At 42.5% G+C, this 7,934-nt stretch overlaps 1 long non-coding RNA gene across 2 annotated transcripts in view; it reads left to right on the plus strand.

The window, feature by feature from the left end:
* LOC123787629 (uncharacterized) overlaps window positions 1-7,085 on the plus strand; it is a 15,357-nt gene extending 8,272 nt beyond the window's left edge. The window contains exons 5-6 of one of the 2 annotated variants that reach the window (XR_015723460.1): window positions 6,266-6,309; window positions 6,681-7,085. This is a non-coding gene — a long non-coding RNA (uncharacterized LOC123787629). The remainder of the gene's footprint in view (window positions 1-6,265; window positions 6,310-6,680) is intronic. The other variant, XR_015723461.1, reaches the window with a different exon arrangement.
* The last annotated feature ends 849 nt before the right edge of the window (window positions 7,086-7,934 follow it).

Consider the following 7,934-nt stretch of genomic DNA (forward strand, 5'->3'; position numbering starts at 1 on the left):
AGGGAGAAGCAGACTCCCCGCTGAGCAGGGAGTCCATCATGGGGCTCGATCCCAGGACTCTGGGATCATGACCTGAGCCAAAGGCAGATGCCCAACTGACTGAGCCACCCAGGTACCCCAGAAGGTTAAAATTCTAACCCTGGTTTTGTCCAAACCATTGTGCCAACATTATTTTTAAACGGTAAACTAATTTTTAAAAACTCTCGGTCCCATCAAAAGCCCTTCTTTATCTTGGGATTAAGTTCTTTCCTTCTTTCCTCACAGCCGGGGTAACAGAAGCTGTTAGGTAAATACACTTTTCAGGGGCGCCTGGGTGGCACAGCGGTTAGGCGTCTGCCTTTGGCTCAGGGCGTGATCCTGGCGTTATGGGATCGAGCCCCACATCAGGCTCCTCTGCTATGAGCCTGCTTCTTCCTCTCCCACTCCCCCTGCTTGTGTTCCCTCTCTCGCTGGCTGTCTCTATCTCTGTCAAATAAATAAATAAAATCTTTAAAAAAAATACACTTTTCAGTGTCCACAAAAAGACACATAATTTAATAACACCTTTTATTATTTTATTTTATTTTTAGAGATTTTATTTATCTACTTGAGAGAGAGCGAGCGTGTGCGCGAAAGCAGGGAGGAGGGGCAGAGGGAGAGGGAGAGAAGCGACTCCCCAGTGAGCACGGAGCAGATCTCAGGACTCTGAGATCATGGCCTGAGCCAAAATCAAGAGTCAGATGCTTAAGCAACTAAGCCACCCAGGTGCCCCACATTTTCTTTTAGTTTTTTAGACTTTTTTGGCAGTGTGTCTGGGCTAGATATTCCTAGAGTATATACATAACAACTGAATGTTTTTTTGATCAGTTAATCTTTCAAATTTCCCTGGTGTAAAAGAGAGGGAGAGAAACCAAAAAATTAACAGGGAGCCAGCTTCAGACAAATATGAAATTATCATTCCTTCTTGAAGGACAGGGAAGAATGTATAGATACAGAAAACCCATTTTGACAAACATGAGAGAGAGAAAGAGATAGATATTGGGATCACAGCTGGTTTAGACAATAACCAGCCACTGACAATTTTACCAATCTAAATAATTTGATAAAGATTATTTAATTTTTAGGTAATCTCTACACCCAGTGTGGGGCTCGAACTCATGACCCTAAGATCGAGTTGCACAATTCACTGATTGAACCAGCCAGGCGCCCCACAAATTTAATTTTAAAGCTACCATCCATTAATCCTTGAAATACAGAAATGAAGCCAACATAGTCTCCTGTGTTAAACATAAAAAGAATTTCTGTTTTAGGGGCACATGGGTGGCTCAGTCAGTTACGTGTCCAATTCTTGATTTTGGCTCAGGTCATGATCTCAGAGTCATATCGAGCCCCGTGTCAGGCTCCACACTGGGTGTGGAGCCTGCTTAAGATTCCCTCTCTCCCTCTCCCACTGCTCCTCTCCCCACCTCCTCTCCTAAAAAAAAAGAATTTCTCTTTTAGGTAGGAACGATCTCCTCATGGGGGTTTCTTCCCTTTGTGTTCTAAGGTGCCCCTTAAATCAACAATCTTGTTCACGTCAAAAATTCCCCAATGTGGCCATGGTGATTTGAAATTGACCCTAGAGAAATTATGTCAGGCAGAGAACACGATACTAGGAAAATATGAAGGAAGCAGGGGCTTGAGTTGCAGTTTTGGATCCAGAAGACCCCATGAGAACTTCCAGGGGCCTTAAAGATGGTGCTCGTGCAATCTTGTGTCTCTAGAATCAGGCTGAAGGCCAACCATTTGCCATCAGAGGCTGCATAAAACCTCCTGATTCTGGGCCCATGTAACAAAGTTCTTAGGGACACAAAGATATCACGGAAGGAGTCCTTTTAAGGTTTTTTTCCCCAAAGATTTATTTATTTATTTGAGAGAGAGAGAGTGGGGGGGGAGGGGCAGAGGGAGAGGGAGAGAGAGACTCTCGAGCAGACTTCACGCTGAGCACGGAGCCCGACTCAGAGCTCGATCCCACCATGCCCAGCCCCACATTAGGGCTCGATCTCAAAACTCTGAGATCATGGGAGCAAAATGGCTGGATCTTACGTAGGTGTATACTTAACTTCGTAGAAAGCTTCTGAGCTGTTTTCCCAAGTGGTTGTGTCATTTTACAGCCCCACCACCCTTGTATAGAGTTCGAGTTCCTAGATGTCCTCATCATCACTTGGTATGGTGAGTCTTTTAAATTTTAGCCATTCTAATAGGTATGCAGTGGTTTCTCATTGTGGTTTTAATTTGCATTCATGACTAATGGTGTTGAGCCTCTTCTCAGGTGAGTATTTGCCATTCATGTATCTTCACCAAAGTGGCCGTTGAGATTGCTCATTTAAAAAAATTAGGTTATTTTCTTGTTATTATGTTGTGAGGATTCTTGACATATTTTGGATACCAGTCCTTTATCAGATAAATGATTTGCAAGTCTTTTCTCCTAGTCTGTGACTTTTCTTCTCATCCTATTAACAGTGTCTTTCAAAAAAGTAGCAGTTTCAATTTTAATGAAGTCCAATTTACCAATGTTCTTTTATGGAAAGCGCTCTTGGTGGCATATCGAAGAAATCTTTGGCTAACCAAGGTCTTAAAGGTTTTCTGTGTTTTGTCTAGAAGCCTTATGGTTTTAGATTTTAAATTTAGGTCCTTGACCCATTTTTTTTAAGAGAGGAAGGGAAAGGGAGAGAGAGAATCTTAAGCAAGCTCCATGCCCAGCCCCACGTTAGGACTTGATCTCAAAACTCTGAGATCATGACCTGAGCCGAAATCAAGAGTCAGATGCCTAACTGACTGAGCCATCCAGGTGCCCAGGTCTTTGACACATTTTAAAATTAATTTTATATATGGTGGAAGGTATGGATTGAAGGTCTTCTATTTTTCTATAGATATGGATATCCAATTGTTCCAGTTCCTCTTTTAGGGAAGAGGATTTTTTAAAAGATTTTGTTTATTTGTTTGCCAGAGAGATGGGAGGGGTGAGAGCACAGGCAGGGAGAGCTGCAGGCAGAGGGAGAAGCGGGGTCCTTGTTGAGCAAGAAGCCCGATGCGGGACTTGATCCCAGGACCCCAGGATCACGACCTGAGCCAAAGGCAGATGCTTAACCAACGGAGCCACCCAGACTTCCCAAGGGAAGATTTTTTAAGACAATCTTCTTTTCACTAAATTGCTGTGTACTTTTGTTGAAAATCAGTTGTGCATATGTGTGTGGGTCTACTCTGAATTAATTCTATTCCATTGATGTATGTCTATCTCTACACCAATACCACACTTTTTTGATTACCATTCCAAGAATGAAATCAGGTAGTGTCAGTCTTTGAGCTTCATTCCTTTTGTTCTAAGTGTTTTTGCCAACCCTAGGTCCTTTGCACCTTCATATGAATTTTAAATTCGTTTTGTCAATTCCCACCCCAAGAAGTTGGTGTGATTTTGATTGGAATTGCATTGACCAGCTTGGGGATAACTGACATATTAATACTGAGCCTTCTGATCCATGCACATGGTATATCTCCGCATTTATTTAGGTCTTCTGTGTCTCTCAGAAATGTTTTATTGATGCCATTGTACAGGTCTTTCATATCTTTTGTCAGATTTATACCTAAGAATTTCATATTTTTTGGTACTATCATAAATGGTATTATTTTTAAAATTTTAATTTGATTGTTCCTTACTAGTATATAAAATACAGTAGACTTTTGTGAATTGACCTTTTTCCTGCAGCCTTGAGAGACTCACTTACTAGTTCTGGTAGCTTTTTTGGGGAGATTCCATTTGATTTTCTACATAGATAATCATGTCATCTGAAAACAAAGAGAGTTATATTTCCTCCTTTCGAATCAGGACGACTTTCATGTCTTTTTCTTGCTTGATTGTACTGGCTAGAAATTCTAGTATAATGTTGAAGAGAAGTAGTAACATTCTTGTCTTATTCCTGATCTTAGGGGAAAGCATTAAGTCTTTCACCATTAAATGTGATGTTAGCTGTGGGTTTTTCACAGGTATCTTTCATCACATTCAGGAAGTTCCCGTCTATTTTCAGTTTGCTAAGCATTATTATCAGGAATAGATATTGGATTTTGTCAAATGCTTTTCGTGTATCTTTGAGATATGATGAATTACATTGATTGTTTTTTGAATATTAAATCAACCTTTCACTTCCGGGATAAATCGCACTTGGTCATTGCTAGGGACTGAATGTTTATGTCCCCCCAGGTTCATATGTTGAAGTCCTAGCCCCCAGTGTTATGGTATTTGGAGGTGGGGCCTTTGGGAGTTAATTAGGTTTAGATTAGGCCATGAGGGTGGGACCCTCATGACAGGGTTCACGCCCTTTTAAGATCTCTCTCTCTCTCTCTCTCTCTCTGTGAGTATGCACCAAGGAAAGGCCATGCGAGAACACAGTGCGAAGGCATCTGTCTACAAACCGGGAAGTGCGCCCTCACCAGACAGGAGTCTGATGGCACTTTGATCTTGGACTTTCCAGCTTCCAGATTGTGAGAGATACATTTCCGTTCTAGCCAGCCAGTTTTTGGTTGAAGCAGCCCAAGCTAAGACAGTCTTGATGTGTCATCTTTTTGATATGTTATTGGATTCAATTTAAGACAGTCTTGATGTGTCATCTTTTTGATATGTTATTGGATTCAATTTGTTAACGTTCTAAGAATTTTTGCATTTACTTTTATGAAGGACATTGGCCTGTAGTTTTCTTATTAATGTCCATGTGGTTTTGGTATCGGGGTAATGCTGGCCTCATGGAATGAGTTAAGAATGAACTATTCTCCCCTGTTCAATTTTTGAGAAGTTGGTGTAGAATTGGTATTATTTGTTCCTTAAATGTCTGTTAGAATTTGCCAGGGAAGTCATTTGGGCCTGGAGTTTTCTTCATAAGAAAGCTTTCAACTCTAATGTATTTAAGAATAAAAAGGTTTTCAGGTTATCTCTTTTTTTCTAGAATGTGGACTGCTAGTTTGTGTCTCTGAGGGACTGTGTCCATTTCATTTCTGTTGTTGAATTTACTGGCATAAGTTTGTTAATAATATTCCCTTATGATCCTTTTAATATCCGTAGAATCTGCAGCAATGTTATTTTTCTCTTTCCTAAAATTGGTAATTGGCTTTTTCTTTTTTTTTCTGATCAGTCTCACTAGAGGTTTATCAAAAACTTTATTTTACTTATCTTCTCAAAGATCCAGCTTTTGGTTTCAGTGATTTTCTCTTTCCTGTTTCACTGATTTCGGCTCTTTTATTATTCCCTTTCTTCTACTTTGGATTTCATTTCTTCTTGTTTTAGTTCTCTTAAGATGAAAGGTGCAGTCACTGACTTGAGACCCTTCTTTTCTAAAGTAGGCATTTAGTGCTATAAAATTTCTCCGAGGTGCTGCTTTAGTGCCATCCCACAAATTACATGTTGTGTTTTCTTTCCAATTCCATTCAAAATACTTTTTAATTTCCTATTTCAGTTCTTTGATTCATGTGTTATTTAGAAGTTTGTTTAGTGTCCAGTGATTGCATTTTCCAGAGAGGTTTCTTTCTTTCTTTTTTTTTAAAGATTGATTGATTGATTGATTGATTTGACAGAGACAGAGACAGCCAGCGAGAGAGGGAACACAAGCAGGGGGAGTGGGAGAGGAAGAAGCAGGCTCATAGCGGAGGAGCCTGATGTGGGGCTCGATCCCAGAACGCCGGGATCACGCCCTGAGCCGAAGGCAGACGCCCAACGACTCTGCCACCCAGGCGCCCCCTTTCCAGAGATGTTTCTGGATTTCTAATTTCACTCCATTATGGTCAGACAACCATGCTTTGACTTGAATCTTTTTAAATTTATTAAGACTTGTTTAATGGCCTATCTTGGTAAATGCCCCATTTGCATTTGAAAAGGACGTGTATTCTGCTCTTGCAGGATGGAGTGGTAAATGTCAATTAAATCTGGATGGCTCTTAGTTTTGTTCAAATCTTCTATGCCCTTTTATTTTTTTTTAAGATTTTATTTATTTAGAGAGAGAGAGAGAGAGAGAGAGAGAGACCACGGCGGGTGGGGGGGGCAGAAGGAGAGGGACAAGTGGACTCCCTGCTTAGCGGGGAGCCCAACCTGGGGCTTGATCCCAGGACCCTGAGATCATGACCTGAGCCGAAGGCAGATGCCTAACCGACTGAGCCACCCAGGCGCCCCTCAAATCTTCTATGTTCTTACTGATTTTCTGTGTACTTTTTCTATTAGTTATAGACAAACCATAATTGGTGGTTTATTCATTTTCCCTTGCAGTTCTATCACTTTCTCCTTAGTGTGTTTTGAAGCTGTATTATTAGGTGCGTAAACACCGAGGATTTGTACGTCCTCTTGACGAGTTTGCCCTTGCATGGTGTTGATACAGCCACTCCAGCTTTCTATCGCTTATCGTTAGCATGGCATCTTTTACCATCCTCTCCGTTTTAACCTAGTTGTGTCTTTCTATTTAACAGTGGGGTTCTTACAGGCAGCATAGAGTTGCATTCTTGGACCCCAAGCTCTGCTCCAGTGTCTGGGCTCTTCAAGGACTCTCTAACTCTGCAGGCTACCCACTTCCTTGGAGGAGGGTCTGATCGTTAGAGCATCATTCCTCATGATGAGCCCCACCTGCCTTCTTTCACCTCCCCACTGGGGTAACACTCAGAGAATTATTTCCACTTTCTCACAACAGGTTTTCCGACAACGGGGACGTCCAGACCTATGGCAACTACTCGGCCAGTGCCAGATCCAGCCACAGGGGACCCATCAGGCCCATGGAAGACTACCTCAGGGCTACCTGAGAAGTACCAAAGGCTCCCTTGGAAAACTATAGGGGGGCAGGAAATATAAAACTAATTTCTACAGGGTAGGATCTTATTGATAGAAAAAAAGAAGCACGTATTTTCCATTTCCAGCAAGTGTGTCAACCAGGAGAGAAAGTCTGGGCGCAAGCGAGAGCGGTCCGCCACAGCCCAGGTGGGCCCTTTGGGAGGGAGGAATGTGCCTCTGAGGGCGAGGACCACTTGCTGTATGCCTAGTGTATTCGTTTCCTATTTCTGCTGTTGCAAATTTGGTGACTTAAAGCAACACAGATCTATTCTCTCATAGTTCTGTCAGTGTTTATACTGGTTGGTCCCACTTGGATCATCAAGGATAATCTCCCCGTCTCAGGTCCTTCACCTTGATTATCCCTGCGAAGTCCCCTTTACCGTGCAAGATAACGCAGTCGCAGGTTTTAGGGATGAGGCTGTGGGCCTCTTCGGGGAGCCATTGGTTAGCCTACCACACTCAGATACAGGGCAGACCATTTATGCAGAAGGCAAGTCCACCAGGTCCTAGCTCCCCCGTGAGACCTGTCCTGTCCAGATTGGCGTGAATTATCTTGCTCTTTGGACGTGAGTCTTTGAACTGTGCGCCTTTGTGCCAGATGACTAATTCTGGTCCAATCATCTCTGTCCAGGATGGCAAGGATCAATGGTACAGAACTCATGGGATTAAACCCTAACTCGGGTTGCTTTCTTCAGGGAGAAGCGGAGCAGGAACACTTAGAGAAGGGGCTTGGGGCATAGAGTCAAGCAAAGTGGCCAAGAGTAAGAGGTGTAGAGGCGACCTCACGGGTTCTAGTCCCAAGCCTGCTGCATACTAGCTGTGGAACCTTGAATAACTGTCTTAACCATCTGGCCTGTTTTTACCTGGGGCAAATAGAGCTTGTAGTATCACCTTCATATGGTTGTCATGAGAACGAAATAGAAGGTTGTTCATGTAAAAGGGTTAATTAGCAAAGGGCCTGACACTGGGTAAGGGCTCAAGGAATATTGCCATTCTTATTATTTGAATGCTTGACTGGTCCCAAAAAGTTTCGGGGACCATCCTACCAAGGGTTTCGGTCTCGATTGGCTTCCCTAAGGGACTTAAGTAGTTGTCTTGAAACTGACCGTTAGCCTGA

This window comes from Ursus americanus, chromosome X (genome assembly GCF_024610735.1).
Source record: "Ursus americanus isolate L20-20 chromosome X, mUrsAme1.1.p, whole genome shotgun sequence".
Taxonomy (NCBI): domain Eukaryota; kingdom Metazoa; phylum Chordata; class Mammalia; order Carnivora; family Ursidae; genus Ursus; species Ursus americanus.